Raw genomic sequence first — 18,495 nt, forward strand, 5'->3', positions numbered from 1 at the left:
GCAAATGCCCTTTTGTTTTTATTTGGGAAAAGCATTTCTCTAATGACTTGGCTACTCCAAATCTTTGTCCCTCCGAATGGATTTGCTTTTTGCAACAAGATTTGTTTAGAGGTCAAGGAAAGTTCACTTAAAATTCTTCTGTTTATTAGGAGGTTTGGATGCACGTGATTTTCCTTCTCTCAATGTGATTTTCAATTTACTTCTGCTGTACAGAATGAGATTATCCAGCTTGAGATGTACCTTTAAATTTTATTAAGATATGTCCATGCGCAAGTGTTCAATCATGCTTTCTAAAGTAGCTGGGCCAGACCCTATCATTTTTAATGAAGCCAGTGGGAGCTTTGATGGAGTAAGAAGCACAATATTTATCCCTTTGTTAGCAGTTTATAAAATTACAGAAGATGTACAGGCCGGTTTTGCAGTTTGCTTGTAGAGCATATGCTTATTTGTAGTTTAGTTTTTGGAAGATATATTTAGGGAAAAAGAACTGATGTTCATTGCATCTAAGAATGGGCGCAACCCTTCTCTTGGGTGGAATATTGGATTGTCAGAAACATCAAATTCTTTTTTTTTTTCATTGGTGTACATTTCATATAGAAGCAAATATATGCCTATCCTCAGTTTATGGCAGACATAGTAGGATATTGTGTTTCTAGAAATTAGCATTTTAGGTAAAAGGTTATGTTTCAGACCGCTCTATACATAAAAACCGGTTTCAGAGCAGCAACCCTGTTACTCTGGATCTGCAAAAAGAAAACGAGTACTTGTGGCACCTTAGAGACTAAGTGAAGTGAGCTGTAGCTCATGAAAGCTTATGCTCTAATAAATTCGTTAGTCTCCAAGGTGCCACAAGTACTCCTGTTCTTTTTACATAAAAACTGTCAACTCTTGCCTCTTCTGACTTCTCCTTCCCTGTAAGACTTAGCTTGTTTGTGATTTTGTACATTACACAACATGAAGCTCAAAACTGAGGCTAAGAACCCACAGAGATTATTTTTCTTTATAAGCAGACACCTAAAATTCTGCTAGGCTTCATGTGGTCACGTGCCCACACCTCAGTGTGTCAAACAGTGAATGAATCCTGTAAAGGAACTTGCTGTGTTAAAACTGATTTTAATCTTGTCTCTAAGTACTACATTAAATTTATTGGCGACTTGCTTCCAGTTGCAACTCACAAGGTAAAATATATCAGTCTGGACAGGAGTTCTGTGCAGGGCAGTTGGTAGAAGATTCTCATTGCTCCTTGTTTAAATATTAAATACTTAATTTTTGTGACTCCTTTACAGTGGCTGTCTTTAGGGTTTTTTAATGTTAAGATGAATAACACTTAACCCATATATTTGATAATCCTGTGCTGTTGTTCAGACTCTCCTCTTGTAATTCATTTCACACTGTAACTTGGGGCTTGACAAAGATTTTGCTGGAGTTGGGTGATCCAGGACCCTTACACGGTCTCCAGAAAGGATCAGTTCAAGGCAAGATCAGGTTACCCTAAAGGTAGGGATTTGTCCTTGCTTTAGTTTTGACCCTTCCATTCCCTTGGTATGTAATCAAATACACTTTTTTCCTTATGCTATCCTGTCTACTTTTCATTTTGTGTACTCTTTGATCCAGTACAGTGTAGGAAAAAGACTAGATAAACAGCTTGAGATCCTTCAGTTTCTGTATAAGCAGTGTCTACCAATTCAAGTGTTTGGAAGTTGATAAATATAGTTTTGAGTTCAAACTAGTACCTAAAGGGATGAAATGTAAAGAAAAGTGATACAGTGGTTAATAACATTGCTATGCCTTTTTTGTGTATACTGGAGTGATTTTTACAGACCCTCCTTAAATTCTGAGCCACTTTATGGGTGCAAGTTAAAGACTGAAGCCATGTTTGTTTTGTTTGTTTGTTTTGTTTTTTTTAAAAAAAATAGGAAATAATAAGTTTGAATGTTACCATATTTAAAATACAATAGTGTGCACTACCCAGTCCAAGTTGTGTGTACACAAAAGCCTTCATTTCTGTAGTCTTATAAGGCTAATGGAGGCATCTCCTCAGCTTTATAAATAATGTAAGTTGTGTATAATGTGGAGTCCCCAGAGGCTGCAGAGAAAGCATCATTACCAGCCTTTTCAGCCTGCTGGAGATCTTAAATTGATTTACAGCACTGAACTGGTGCAAAATGATACATCAGAATGACATGGGGTCAACCTGTAAAAGTCTGTGATATGAGCCTATTAGTTCAGTCATCATAATTAAACCACATTATGGGGGCACCAAAGCAAGCATGTGTGGCATGGCCTGTTATGCTTCAAAAATGGGGATGCAGAGAGCACCATGTGTATAACTTAAAACATTTTATATAAAGAGAATTTGAAATTATGAAGAGCAATATGTGAGCAGAGGTACCCTATTAACCTCCTTCTCCCAGTCATTAACAATTGAAATAGAGAATGACCATATCTCTCTTATTGGGTGGGGGAAAAGCTGAATTTTATACAGTTCTCGAGGTTCAAAAATGATCAGGCTTTACTAGCTGACTACACAATCCAACAGCGAAGTGGTGAAAGCGGGCAAATGGTTTAACACTCTGTCCAGTCTACTAGTGATCTTTATCCTACTAGAAGTAGGTTTCAGAGTAGCAGCCATATTAGTCTGTATTCGCAAAAAGAAAAGGAGTACTAGTGGCATCTTAGAGACTAACCAATTTATTTGAGCCTAAGCTTTCGTGAGCTACAGCTCACTTCATCGGATGCATCCGATGAAGTGAGTTGTAGCTCACGAAAGCTTAGGCTCAAATAAATTGGTTAGTCTCTAAGATGCCACTAGTACTCCTTTTCTTTCTACAGTGACTCTGAATGTATCTCTGTTGAAATGCTTCTGTAGAACTGAGTGGTATATGTTGAATTATATGACCAAACCTATTTTAAAACTAATTGATTTTAAATCCTGCTTGTCAATAGCTCACTACTTTCCTTAGTTAAGGCAACTGTGATTTTTAAACTATTTACAGGAAAAAAATCTGTTTTATCTGTGGCATACTAGTTTCTAATGGCATAAACTAACTGTTTTGTATGTTAAGCATCTTAAATCTTCTTGCTATTTGTACTGATAGTAAAAGCTTCACAATGCACACATGGCAAATCCTGCTTGTGGCTCTTATCTGTGTCCTTTGGTTTGGTATTTTCGTGGTGGTAGACTTAAATGCTGTCTGGTTTGACTTGTGTGAACATCATTGAATCATATATGATCTCTAATTGGGAGAAACTAGGTATTTTTGCATCCATCTATATTTATCTGTGATAACTACAGATTAAAATGGATTTGTGAGAGGCTATAGAAAGCACTAGAAAATCAATAGAATATTACGGGAAGATTGAAGAGACTAGACTACAGGTTCAGTCCGATCAAAACAAGATGCCCTTTTAGGTAAGCTACTTTCTGAGCTGGAAGTAAAGCATTGAAGCCCATTTTTCAGAGAAATATTTGTAAAATGTGGATAAGGAGCTCTCTTGTGCTGTGGTGAAACAGACTAATGAAATAACCTTATTGAAAGGAGAACTGTAAAACCTGTGAAAATGGACATGAGGTCACAAAGACTGCCTTGTGGTTAATGAAGTGACTCTTCTAATGTTCTTTTTATTTGTGGTTTATTTTTTTATGACTAACTTGCCCAGTTATACTGTCTTTTTCCATTCCAGTTCCTGAAGAACTATTCTTAATATTAATATTCAGATAGCCCTTTTACTTTCTCTCTCTGTGTGTGTGTAAGGATATCTGAAATAATTGGAACCACCCAGTTCTTTATAAAGATTTTCTGATTCCTGTTCTTGAGTTTCTAAATGTGTTGGGCTTTTTTTTTTAAAGCCAAACAAAAGTACATTTTAAAACAAAAACTTTGTTGATTTGTTAAGTTGTCAGTGTCTTAGAGCTCATCTACACACAAGTTGCAACCACTCTAGTTAAAGCAGTGTAACCTCCCTGGTGTGGACACAGTTATGACAGTATATGGGAAGGGGCATAAGCTACATGGGTATAAGGCACCTTTGTATTGATATAACTTACCTACATAAAGGGTTGCATTGTTATAAATACCTTAGTAAAAAAAATTACATCCCAAACTGAAATAGTTATACCAGCGCAAGAACTGTGTGTAGAACAGGCCTCTGGTTTTAAAGATAATACTCCCATGGAGGGGGAAGAGGGACAGAATTTTACTGGTTTAGTCTCTAAGGTGCCACAAGTACTCCTTTTCTTTTTGAGAATTTTACTGGTAATGGCTGACTACAGAGATATACAATCTCAGTGACAGGTTTCAGAGTAAGAGCCGTGTTAGTCTGTATTCGCAAAAAGAAAAGGAGTACTTGTGGCACCTTAGAGACTAACCAATTTGAGCATGAGCTTTCGTGAGCTACAGCTCCGATGAAGTGAGTCTCAAGGAGTACTTGTGGCACCTTATTCTTTTTACAATCTCAATGGAGAACAAATGTTCATTTGCATAAAGGAAGCTGTCTTTTAGGGAAGAAAAGCCAAACGCTTCATAAAATAAACAGTCCAATTCCAAGGAATGCAAAAGAGCCCAGATTAACAGAATTTAAGGGTACGTCTACACAGCATCTGGGAATGAGCCTCACAGACTGGATCCACAGACATGTGGTACTGGGGCTTGTGCTAGCACCCTAAAAATAGCTGTGTAGACAGATGTTGCTTTGATGTAGTCGCTCAGGCAGTGGTCCCAACTCCAGGCTTGAGAACCTGAGCTCCAGCCCCAGCTGCACAGCAATTGTTAATTTGCTAGTGTGAGCCTTACTAGCACAAGTCTGTGGAGCTGGGCTGGGAGATGCACTCCCAGATGCAGTGTAGACTTACACAGTGTGACTTCAGGTTTTTGCACATTTCTGTTTGCTCTAAAATGTGCCGCGTAGTGGAATTGGATCAAAGGCAGATGATGAAGTGTGGTTCTCATAACTAGTCTTTGAGGGGAACAAAGGATTAGAAGGGACTGCAATGGTCGTTTAGTCCCGGGGTTCTCGACCTTTTTCTTTCTGAGGTCCCCCAGACATGCTCTAAAAACTTCACAGCCCAGCTGTGCCACCATAACTGGCTTTCTGCATATAAAAGCCATGGCTTGCGTTAAGGGGTAGCAAGCAGGACAATTGCCAGGGGCTCCACGCCACGGGGCACCGCAAACCGAAGTTGCTCAGGCTTCTGTTTCCACCTCAGGTGTTGCAGCTCAAGGCCCTGGGCTTCAGCCCCCTGCAGTGGGGCTGTTGCTTTCTGCCCTGGGTTCCAGCGAGTCTAAAGCTGGTCCTGCTTGGCGGACCCCGTAAAACCTGCTTGGAGTGCCCCAGTTGAGAACCACTGGTCTAGTCTAACCCCCTGCCAAGATGTAGGATTTGTTTTGTCTAAACCATCCAAGACAGATCCAGTCTCCTTTTGAAAACCTCCAGTGAAGAAGCTTCCACAATCTCCCTAGGCAGTCTGCTCCATTGTCCTACTGTTCTTACAGTTAGGAAGTTTCTTCTGAGATTTAATCTAAATCTGCTATGCTGTAGTTTGAACCCATTGCCTCTTGTCCTGTCCTTTGTGGCAAAAGAGAACGACTTTTCTCCATTTTTTTTTAATGGCAGCCTTTCAAGATGGATATCATCCCCCCCCATCTCCTCTTTTCCAAACTAAACATTACCACTTCCTTTAGCCTTTGCTCATAGTACAGAGCATTGAACTACATACTTAGTTGCACAGCCATGCCTTTTGTGCCTGGGATCTTTTAATATTAACAATGTGGCCACTGGTGCATCACCTCTGTACTTGTCTTCCATTGAAATGACAGTTTAACATTGTGGTGATATGACTCCCGGGCTGCCTAGTGTAGCAATATTGTGCATGAAATACCTAACATGGTAAACAGTTGCAAGATAATTAAGATTCTAGATCAGTGGTAGGAAAGTGTTTATTTGTTCAGTTAAATTTCTTTTGTAGATTTAAGGGAAAATTGACTGGCATTTATTCTAGAATAGCTATTCTTATTTAAAGGAGTACTTGTGGCACAAATTTGTTAGTCTCTAAGGTGCCACGAGTACTCCTTTTCTTTTTGCGAATACAGACTAACACGGCTGCTACTCTGAAACCTATTCTTATTTAGCTATTCCAGAATGACCCCTGTCCGCCATGTGGATGCTCTATTCTGAAATAAAAGTGACTTTATTGTGGAATAACTACTTCATCTTGGAAGTGAAGTTACTATTACAGAATAAAATTGCTTTTATTCAGGAATCGAGTGTCCACATGGGGAGTTATTCCAGAACCCCTAAATTATACTGGAGCTGTTCTGGTCCATTTCCTCATATAGACATGGCCTTGTCTGGCATACAAGGAGAAAAGAAAATTATTTTTAAACATGCCTTTATAAAATTATATTTAGGTACTGTTCAGAGCAGTATTATCCAAAGGCAAGTGTTACTGCTGACTTGGCATATGAGTAAATCATTAATGTGGTTCACCAGTAATTTCTAAAGCATTATTTCATATTTTTATGCTTAGAAGAGGGACTTTTTTCGTACATGGCAACAGATGTGATTATCTAAATATGTTAATGCAGACAGTCTTAATTAGAACTGTCTAACACAGTCTAAATTATAAATTAAAATATTTATTTAACTTGCAAGTTTTGTCATTGAAATTATTAAAAATGTTACACCAAAGTGATCAGAATAGTATTGCATAATTTAGAAATGGGTATGCGTTTAAAAACATTTATCTTGATAATTTGATAGTGCCTCATTTGTTTTCCCGCTCCTCACTCAATAATGTGGTTGAATAGGGGAGTGATTGTGAACAGCTTCAAGCTGACAGACCTTACCTCTGGGTACAAAACGTTTGTGATAGGGAAAGTCCAAATGCAGCATTTGATGTTTTTTATTTTTTTAACAGATAAAAGTATAAATTGAGTTTCAGAATTTATAGCCAACTTTTGTAATGCATTGTCTAATCCTATAAATTGAACCAATTTAACTAAAATCTGTTTAGAAACTTATTTAGTTAAACCAGTGCAAGCCCTGCATAGGCATACTTTTCAACTGGGTTATATCAGGTTAGCTTACACTAATATATGGGCTTTGCACTGATTTAGCTGAATTGGGTTTTTTTAACTCATTAAAGCAATGCAATTTCTGTGTGTGGATGAGGCCACAGTGTATTGTTAGGACTACTGTGGCCATTTTAATTATAGGAAAAAATATAGATAAATTGGGGAGGGACAAATAGAGCTGGTACTAGCTACCGTTATGTGATGATAGTCTTATTTATGGACACACAATTAGGCACATTGAAGAATCAAATACTAATGTCATTTCAAACTTGTTTAAAATATTCATATTATACATTTTATATAAGACATTAAATAAGCAGTATTTGCAGTACATTGCATATGTAGCATATTCTACAGTAGAGGCTTATTTTAAATTCACTACGTTAGGTTATAGTAAATCTTTGAGTTTCTTGTACTTCTTAAATATGCCATGTTAGTGTGCATGTACATGAATTGTCTGCTTAAAATCTGCAGTGTTCAATGTTAAACCTGCTGCAATTAATTGGGTCAAATAGAAAGGTGACTCAATGAAATTATTTAGGTAGAGAGTCATTATAGATAAAGGAATCAAAGTAAACTAACTGTAGTACCTAGCCATTTTTTTTTTTTTTAAGCAGAAAAGTTCGCTTAGATGTGAAATGTCTGAAGAATCCTGTTGTGGTTTCCACATGTAAACGTGTTTGGGGGAGGAGGAGAAACATTTGCTGTTTGTTCACATTCATGTGTTAATGAACTGCATATTTATCTTTATTCTACCAATACATTGCACTCTTTATGTAATTAGGTTTCAGTGTGGCTTGAGGTGGAAAGTAGTTAAAATTGAAAGCTTCCTACCTTGCATGCACCCATGGCTAAAGACTCTCATGTAAAGCAGCTTTGATTAATGGATAAAAAAATATACAGGTTACAACTTGCTTATTTCCTAGATACAGTGGAAAGGAGGCTCTCATATTTGTTTCCAAAGCATAGGTGAGCAAGAAGTGAATCTAGGACTGGCTGAAACTGTTAAATCTCTTGCTGTTCTTTTTTTTTTAGTAATTTTCTGTAAACTTGGGGGCAAGACTGAGTTCCTATCAGTCTCACTAGGTATGACACACAAAGTAGTGAAGAGTTAAAGGCTTTTTCTCACTCCCCTTTCCACTGGCCATCCCCAGCCAGCGGCGTATTAATGCCTAGGCCGACAAATTTATAATAGCAGCCAGAGGCTGCGTCCCCTGGTGCTGGTTCATGGCCCCCGGCCCCGCCCCAACTCCACCCCTTCCCCAAATCCCTGCCCTGGCCCCGCCTCCTCTCCTGAGCATGCCGGGTTACCCCTTCTTCCCCCATCCGTCATGAAGCTGTTTCGCACACAAGCACTGGCAGGGAGTGGGGAGAAGCAGGACCTGGCGGCGTGCTCAGGGGAGGAGGCGGAGCGGAGGTGAGTTGGGGTGGGAGGATGCAATTATTTCAGGGCCTAGGGGCGGCAAAACCTTTAATCCGCCACTGTCCCCCGCATACCAGAGAATCACAAAACACATTTGCATTCATGTTTCTTTACAAAGAAAAATGGCTTGCAAAACAATTTTTTGCTTATTCTTTGCTCAATTGTGCTTTTAAAGATGCTGAGCAGTTTTATGAGAGACAAGAAAGGTGTTAGCTAGTCTTCTGCTAGACCATTATCTTAAATTAAGGAAGATTCTGGCCCCATTCCTACTATTATGGGGTGTGTGGAGTTGTACACCAAAGCAGATAAGACAAATGCATAAACAGTGGTTTTTTTTGTCTTTTGAGACTAAAGACTACATTTTTTGTTGCAAAGTTTGTATACGTTGTTTGTCACTTCTGTAGCTTTTTTTTTTTTTTTTGAACGGGAATGTAGTCTAGTGTGGAGAGCTGGTAGATTTTTTTTTAATACTTTCTCTTTCTAAGATAGTACAATTACAGGTACAGTGTAATAGTCTCTCTCTTCTTATCTGTCCTTCAGTCACTCACCAAAGCGGTAGGACAGTTAGACAATGAGGGTTTCCTCACAGGGATGTATATGATGCAAGGAGGGAAAATGATGGCAAATGACAGCTTTGTTCCCTTAAGCACGGACATCTCAGAGAAACGTCAAGAACATAAGGAGTGAAGAGATGGGATGAGCAAGCCCATTCAACTTTTACAGCCTTAAGAAGTTTTGGTTATTTTTTGTGCTCCTTCTCATTTTTGGCAAGAAGCCGAGTAAGGTGAAGGGCCATTTTAATGATATTTTTTGACTTGATCAAAACTAGGAAACAGAGAGAGAACCTGTTCTTGTAAAGCAGTTTGAATTCTTAAATGATTAACAGTACAAAATCTCTGTGAACTATGGGGTTTGTCTCACTTGTGAAAACACCATATTCTTCTAAGGTCTTTGGGTCTTACTGTTTTTGATATACAATGAGCCTGAAGTCGTTGTATTTCTTTGGTTTTCTATATTGTGCTTCTGTTCTCCTAGATGGAAAGACAGGCCCTAGGCATTATCTATGCTGGAGAAACTTTCTCACTGGATTCAAGACCAACAGTTTAGCTAAATCAACTTTAAAATCAGAGTTGTATAACCAGCTCTTCAGCTTGCATAGATGAATGCCATTGAAGTTGATGTCGATTTACATTGGATGAGGGTTTCCTGGTTTGCGGTCTCCTTCTCTGATCTCTAGACATCTAACTCCATTAGCTTTGTGCTAGTGAGGATGGGACCTACGTTGGTTCATAGAAGATATTACTATATCAGTGACCTGTTTAGTAGAACTACGTAGAATGAAGACTTGGTGAATACAATGAAGAACTGTACTTTTTTCTAAAAGATGTAAATTTTGACTTTATTGAATGCCTCAGGAAATCCTAGTTATGTGTAGATTACTGTCTCAGTGATTACAGCTTCTTGTTTTGAATTTTGCCCATTGCTGGTTTTGCAGCATAGCATCCTTAATAGGCCCTTTATTATTCCTGTTGGTGTTGGTGTGTTCAGTGCTTCCATATGGGATGTAGGAGGCAGAGGAAAAGTCTTTTGTCTGTATTACCTGAAACATGTAAGTTATAGTTTGTGTAACTTCTAGCATTAGACTTAATCTAGAGAAGTCTCTTTTGAAACATTTAAAACCGATATTAGTTTCAAGTCTTGAAGCATGCTTTCTGGACAGATAGGTGAGAGATCACTTACAAAAACAAAAGTTTAACCTTTAGTAACCCAGAGCAAAAAACAATAGTAGCTTAGGAGGGCTGAAGTGTTTGCTAAACTGTTTGCTAAACATGCATCCGATGAAGTGAGCTGTAGCTCACGAAAGCTTATATTCAAATAAATTTGTTAGTCTCTAAGGTGCCACAAGTACTCCTTTTCGTTTTGCGAATACAGACTAACACGGCTGCTACTCTGAAACCAAACATAACACAAGCATCTTGGAGGAAGAGCTTTTTTCCATGCAGCCTCCCTCTTCAGTACAACTCACTTTCTGAGGCCTGGCCTACACGGGGAGGGGAATCAATCAATCGTACTTAGATCTATTTACTGTGGTGTCTTCACTGCGGTAAGTTGACAGCTGACGCTCCCCCGTGTACTCCACCTGTGCCCCTCGCTCCGGTGGAGTTCCGGAGTCGACGGGAGAGTGCGCAGCGGTCGATTTATCACGATAAATTGACCCCCACTGGATTGATCGCTGCCCGTGATCCGGCTGGTAATGTAGACAAGCCCTAAGCTTCCTGTCTGAGCTGCTACTTTTGTTTTATGGAGTAGCAGACTTCGTTCTCGATCCCCGAATGCACTGTACTTTTATATCTTTTTCATGACTTAGTTCTCATGCCTTTCCTGGTGTTCTTAAAGAATTGCAGAAAAGCTTTTACTATTGAGCCCCATTTTCCTTGTATTTTTTGTAAATGTTGCAAGGAAAATGTTTTTACTTTAAGGCTTCTTATTTTTTATATAAACACCTCCTATCATTGGTGTGGTCTTTACAGTCCAAAAGGATCTATTGTTTCCTGGACCTTTACATGTCATACATAATTTATTTTTGTGCATGTTAATTAGAAATAAATTACTACAATGCCCTGATATAATTCTAAATAGAACCACTTTGTTCTTCCTCTCAGGGCCTTTGATTATGTCAACATTGTCAAATGTAGGACATACTTCTCGGAATTTATCCCTTTTTGTTTAATTTGCCCACAGTTTTTGCCATTCCTTCCTTAGCTCATTTTTGATTAGATGTTTAAATTCTAGTTCCCTAAGGGGATTACTAGGTCAACTTGTTCATGATTAATGTTACTTTTTGCCTTTGTCTGCCAGTTTGTTGCCTGCTATCTATATGTAGCAGCATCCCTGCTATTACAGTAGCTATAGCCAATTGCACAAGTTCTGTGGCTAGCCGTAATATTTTTGTTAAGAATATCATTTCTGCGGACAGATTTAACGCTGTAGAAAGCTCCCCCTTGCTGCCTCTTCCTTCTACCTATATCCTCCTGATTTCATCATGAGCCCAGTAATTACCACCCAGGTGCTCTCATTCCTGCAGTAGAAAGTATTTAATTGTTCATAGCTGAGCCTGCAGCCTACTTCATGCTGCAGCACCATCAGGGTGATCAGGGTTCTGCTGCTAGCACTCTGTCATATTTGGATATCACTTAAGTTACTGACCCAAGACAGCTACGGGAATTATCTAGTCAGAGATGAATATTTCAGTCAGGAGTACTGCAGCTCCTTAAAACATCTACTGAGGCCAGGTCAATACTGCAGACTTCTACTGAGGCCAGGTCAATACTGCAGACTTCTGCTGGCATAGCTACGTTGATCCGAGATATGACAAGGTATAGGGCTATGTCTATACTACGCACCTTACAATGGTGCAGCTGTGCTCTCCCGGTGACAAAATAAGACCACCCTGAATGAGAGGCGGTAGCTTCGTCACCGGGAGAGTGTCTCCCGCCCACAAAGCGCTGTCCACACCGGTGCTTTTTGTGTCAACTTTTGTTGTTCGGGGGGGGGGGTGGTTTTTTCACACCCTTGAGCAACAAAACTTATAGTGATGAAAGCGCAGTGTAGACATAGCCTAAATGGAACTGATATAACTGTACTGGTAAAAGTGCGGTTTTGCTACAAGAAGCTTCCATGTGTGGACCTAGACTAAAGTAGAACATATTTACTCTTTTCAAAATAATACTGTTACATTTATTTGATGACTTGTGATTGGTAGAAAAGCTTTTCTCTTGCTACTTAAAAGAAAGGGCAAATTAATTTTAAAGTTGCTGGCAGAACTTTTAAGAATCCATTTCAGAGTCCTCTTAGAAACAAAGGCTGGCTTTACTACAAACATCTGCTAATGAAGGAAAGAGGGAGGAGTAAGACATTTGATGATGATATACCACTGTAAGCTAATGACTATCAAGTACTGCAGAGTCCAGGGAATTGATAAATCACCTCCTGCCTTTTTCAAGGCCTTTTAGATTTTTCTCATAAGGAAATTTAGGAAGCAATCGCTCTTGCTTTTTAGGCCACCTTTAAAGTAACACTTTTATGCCACTTGTTATATGTGAAAATGGCCTCAAATTTATTTAAATATATTTTCTGCTTCCTTGAAATTTTTGTCTAATAATTTGCAATTGTAAACTCTTTAGGCCAGGTGTAGTGTCATCCCGTGTATTTGCACCTCTCCTAACACAGGATCCTGATCCTGATTGGGGCATTTGAATGAACCGCCGGTTTGAAAAGAATACTTTTTATACCTCTATTTGCTGGAAGGGAGATCTTTGTTACAGTCCCGAATATGCCAGAGTTTCTAGCTGAGAGAGAGAGAAGGGAGAACCTGAGATTAGATATTAAAATAAATAAAAACACAAAACAAACAAAAAACCCCCCAGAAAGGTGTGAAAACCCCCCCATTTTTCTGTATACACAGTGAAGCCATCTTTATATGTCAGAGGGACTAGTAGTGGCAAACCCTGTATCATATCAGAGAAATCATGTTCGCCTATAATTATTATTAAAATATGGATGTGGACCATGTATTTTGATGACTGAAACGTTTTTGTATATAAATACACAATTGTATTGCAGTGCTGTCTTATTGTAATACTCATTCTACAAGTGCCTGCCATTTAAGTGTTGCAAAAGGTAATTGTGTCAGTGATTAGGAAAAACGTCTACTTGTATTTTAAACTGGCTATGTGTGTTTTGTTTGGATGTAGTTTTAGGGTAACCAGTACAGTTACTATCCTGATAAATTGAATTGTTGGACTAGACAGTCTTAGAAGCATCACAGAACTTCTCTAGTCCCCTATCAGTTCGGTTTCAGACCTATTGACTTGTTTGTTTGAGGGGAATAACTTGTTCAAGATAGTTTTGAGAAAAACAGTTGAATTAACTGCTTTTGTTCACAAGTAGCTGTAAAATGGCTGAACCACTTTTTTTCTTATTGAATTCTTTGTAAGAAGGTAATAATATGGCTGAATCCACACACAGCTATTTTCCATGTAACAGTCAGTTGAGCTGACTGGAAAATATGTCCTTTATTTCCAATGGAAAAAGTATTGACTTTTGAAAATTTTCAGTTTTTTTTCCTTCCAATCCGTTCTTATTGTTAACAGATGGTTCATAAGTATGTCCCTGGCTTACATATCCTGCTGTGTATATAGAACTGCATAAAGCCCTGTCAGATGTAATTGGGTACGTGACATAGTTGGACACACCATCATTAACATTTGTAGCGCACCTAGAACCTAGCCTTGATGTAACTGTCCTAAAACCTCAGACAAATCTGCCAGTGTATTTCCCATAGCTTACTGGCTGAGAGTCCCTTCCTGACCATTCACCTACTTCCACTTCTTCCCATTCTCCCAACCAGAAATGCTACCCATTTGTGTCCTCATCTGGCAGATGACCTGTGGCATGTGGACTGAGAGCAGAGTAGTGGGGGAAGGTGAGGGGAGGAGCACCTAAGCCCCTCATAATGTTCTCCACCAGCGTTCCCCCTTCTCAATCTCCTGGCTAACTGGCAGGTGGGAATACTGGGGTCTCTGCCTTTTTTTGGGTGGCAGGATGTAGTTCAATTAGTGCTTGCCCTCTTTAATAGAACAGAGCTGTAGCAGGGAGAGTGGGCACCTTCCTGAGGCTGGGAGTCAGTAATGGGGCAAGAGACAGTGGAGCCATCTTGGACTGAGATCTCCTAGAATTGACCTTTATCATCATGCTAGTGCTCTCACCAGCTGGCAAACCACAGTTGACTTAGTACAGGGGTAGTCAATAGGCAGACTGGGGGCCAAATCCAGACTGCCAGTTGTTTTTGAATGGACCCCAAAATCTTTTTATTTACTTATTTATTATTTTTGTTGTTGTTTTATTTTTCTCTGGAGTCTGGACCTTGACTATACCTTGATCAAGAGATCTTGGACATTGACAAAAAAAATAGACTACCCCTGGCTTAGTAACTACAGGTCACAATTTGATCAACCCCAAGTGAACCGTCAGAATGGGGCTTGCAGTCACCAAACCACAGGTGGCTGAACAGCTGTGAACACGAGTTTGGGGGTTGGAGGAAAAGGTGAAGAGACCTATGTTTAACCCTAAAAATCAAGGCCTGTTTGGAACATCCCTTAGAGCCAGTGGTGAACTGGAGCCAGTTCACTGGAACTGATTGTTAAATTTAGACGCCCTTTTAGAACCGGCCAAAAGTGGCGCCTTAGGCACTGACTCTGTGGGTGCTCTGGGGTTGGAGCACCAACGGGGAAAATTTGGTGGGTGCAGAGCACCCACCGGCAGCTCCCTGCGCTGGCCCCAGCTCACCTTTGCCCCTGAGTTATGCTCTGCCCCACTCTGTTTCTCCACGCCCGGCCCCCCTCCCCCCCAGCTTCCTGCGAATCAGGTGTTCGCGCGGGAAGCCAGGGAGGGCTGAGAAGCAGGCAGCGGCTTTGCGCTCAGGCCCAGGAGGCGGAGGCGAGCTGGGGCGGGGGGCACGAGGAGGGCCACCTACACCACAGCAGGTGGGTGGGGGGAGGGCAGGAGGCGCGCAGGGGAACCGCTCCCTGCCCCAGCTCACCTCTGCCTCCCTGGGCCTGAATGTGAAGCCGCCACCACCAGCTTCTCAGCCCTCCCAGGCTTCCCTCACAAACAAATGATTCGTGGGAAGCTGGGGGTGGGGGGCAGAGAAGCAGAGTGGGGAGGAGGCGGAGGCAGAGTGGAGGTGAGCTGGGGCCGGGCATGGGGCGGGTAGCTGCTGGTGGGTGCTCTGCAACCACCAAATTTTTCCCATGGGTGTTCCAGTCCCGAGCCCCCACGGAGTCTGCGCCTAAGTCTCCGCTTTTGATGTGATCAGTGGGGGGAGTGGCCGCTATGCTATCCCACCCCTAGAAGCCAAAGGGACCTGCCGGATGCTTCCCAGGAGCCCCAGGTAAGCACCACCGGGACTCCCCACCTCTCTTGGGGCGGGGTAACATAGTGGCCCATGAGACCCTCCTGCCCGGTTCCAGGAGCAGTCAGGGAACAGGGGAGGGGGTTGGATGAGGCGGGCTGGGGGCGGGCCACGACCCTCTTGTGGGGTGAGGAGGGAACCGGTTGTTAAGATTTTGGCAGCTCATCACTGCTTAGAGCCCCGATTATTGCAGGAAGAAGCACTTTGTATGAATGTGAAGTGCATTTATTGCAAGTGATTGAGGGGGAACAAACTAGTTATCTAATGTAGACCAAACCTTTGATTTATTATCTAAAGCCATTTTTGTGCATATGAGGACTGAACTGTTGGGTGAGGGAGTTATTTGTTTTGTGTAAAAGAAAGCTTAGGTGGCTCTTTGAGTATTTAGGTGCCCAAAGATTTTTTTTTTTTTTTTACTAGATGTTACTGTCAGCACCATGAATGTGACCTGTGCCACCTCATGCTCCTGTGCAAGGGGATAAAGGGTAGAGCAGCCTCGACCCTACTGCAGTTCCCCCTTACTGCCCATGGCAGCAAGATGGAACCTGGTGACTGTTTGACCTGCTACCCTTCTTTTACTTCAGACTCCTCTTTTATGCATAGTTTGAAGAAATACTTATTCACCCTTATCTCTGATTAACTGTATTGTTTGGAAACGTCTGACAAAAAACAAAGAACAAAACAAACAAAAACCACCCAAGAAACAGGAGGATTTTTCCCATTCCCTCCAGTACAACTGGGTGACGTGTTTTGAGCCAACTGCCATGTTGGACTCTCAGCTTTCAAAGATTGAAGCCCTTTCTTACCTGCTATGGACTCATATCCCATGTCAATGGGCATAGCCTATGCCAGTGGTTCTCTACCAACTGCTGCTATCTCAACCCCAAAACTGTTACCATTCTGACATCAGTGCCAATAACTCAGCACTGGCCTTGGCCTCTGCACTGGCTCCTCAGTCAACAGCACGGTTACTGTTGGACCTTGCACTGGTGCCTCAACACAAAGGTAAGGCTGAAAAGAAGGGCCAAGCGGAGCCAGACACAGCTCCCAGCATAGAGAGGCACTGCCCAGAGAAAGGAGAAAATAAATCACTCTTCCAAGGACAGGATGCCTAAATCTGTGCCTGGAGGGTGGCACCGATGAAATATTTACTGTGGTGATAATTATGGGACCAAGGTCCACCCCCCCAAGAGTCATCAAGATCCCATATGGGGGCATCATTGGCACCTTAACAGCACTGGGCTCTGAAGCAGAGAAATCGCCCCTCAGCCCCAATGTTTAAAGAATACTCCTCCTCCCCACCACCACCACACTATACCTTCCTCCCATCATCAAGCAGGGATACTTCCTCGCTATCCTTTGAGTTACCCTAGAGCTTGCCAGAGATCCCTCTTTTCTTGGAGCAAGTGCCGCAGGATGCTGGGGAGGAGTTTAAAGGAGATCATTAGAGAAAGCCAGATGCTTGCCAGAACAGCCTTACAGGCAGCCATCGATGCTGCTGATGTGGTGGTCAGACTGATGGCACTGGCTATACCCATGAGGCGGGTCTCCTGGCTTTTAGCATCAGGAATATTAGAAAAGATCCAGGACACCATACAAGACCTCCCATTTGAGGGAGGTGAAGATCTTTAATAAAAGAACTGATGATCGCTCCACTCCTTAAAGGATGCTAGGACCACCCTGAGATCACTGGGGAACCACATTGTGGAGGAACCAAACTCATTACCTGTACAAGATACTGTCATTCAAGCTCTCCAAAGCACCAAGAATCTTCACAAAATGCCTACTGGTGATAGTGGCCCACCTGAGAAGGCCCACTTTTACCCCCATCCGAATGACCAGCTGCTCAGAGGGAGATCACAGCAGGAGACTACAGCGAGTTTGGAATGCACTATATGTCTGTTCGCTCAGTTGGGCCTACTAGTGAATAACGAAAATCATCTCTTGCTCCCTCATAGGAGCCATGATGAACTCCAGATCTGAAAATGCATATCTGCCTTAGGAGGACAGGTTCCAGACATTACAGCCATTCAATCTTCAGCTGACATTAAAACAGACTACAACAGCATGGACTTGTCTCGCAATGTTAGCCACATGTCAGCATGCACGTACATGACACCACGGCTTACTGGACTTCATCTGTGGCCCCTCCAGGTCAGTCTGTTCCCCAGCAAGATATTAGACAGGATGGTTTCAGTGCTCCCAGCATGTCATTGCAGAGCTGGCTTGGCGGGTGGACCCAACAAACATACTAAGAGAAGTATCCTTTTCAGTCGCCTCCCTGACAAAGATCCTGATCACAGAGGTGTTGGGGCAGGCTGGGGAGCTCATTGGACCATCTACAAATTCAAAGGACCTGATCCGTAGACTTTTCTGGAGACAGATGACTGTCCTGGAGCACAGAGCTATCAGGCTGGCCTGTGTGGAGCTCCAGCATGTCTTCTGGAATTTGGTAGTGCAGATCTTCATGGACAACACAGATATGCACTGCATACAAAAAAAGGCACCTTCTTCTCACCCCTGTGGTCTGGGAGGCCATCTAGTTTCGGACTTGATGTCACCAGAACAAGGTGATACCAATGGCCCTTCACCTCCTGAGAGTCAACAACAACCTAGTGGATGTCCTGAGCAGTCAATCTGTGACCAAACATGAATGGTCCTTGCACAGAATGATAGTGGAGCTGATATTCTGTCTTTGAGGATTTTCCTGATAGACTTGTTTGCCAGCAAGTACAATGTCATATATTAGAAATTTTGTTCCATAGGTGGAATAAGCCCATTCCCACAGTGGGATGGAGGTTTGCTCCACGCCTTTCTACCTGTTCACCTAATTCCCAGGGTGATCTCCAACATCAGCAGAGATAAGGTCATAGTCATTCTGATTGCCTCTCTACTGGCCAAGACAATTTTGGCTGACAGATCTCTTAAAATATCCATTATTAAATATCCATTATTATTTAAGTCACCAAGCCAGCTTCTGGGCCATCTGGACCTGATCTCACAGCACCACTGCCTGATACTGTATC

General features: G+C 41.7%; 1 protein-coding gene across 1 annotated transcript in view; it reads left to right on the plus strand.

Annotated features, from left to right (window-relative positions):
- Window positions 1–18,495, plus strand: part of SMAD1 (SMAD family member 1) — a 70,092-nt gene that overhangs the window by 661 nt on the left and 50,936 nt on the right. The gene's annotated exons all lie outside the window — the stretch shown is intronic.

This window comes from Eretmochelys imbricata, chromosome 4 (assembly GCF_965152235.1).
Source record: "Eretmochelys imbricata isolate rEreImb1 chromosome 4, rEreImb1.hap1, whole genome shotgun sequence".
In the NCBI taxonomy this organism is placed as follows: Eukaryota; Metazoa; Chordata; order Testudines; family Cheloniidae; genus Eretmochelys; species Eretmochelys imbricata.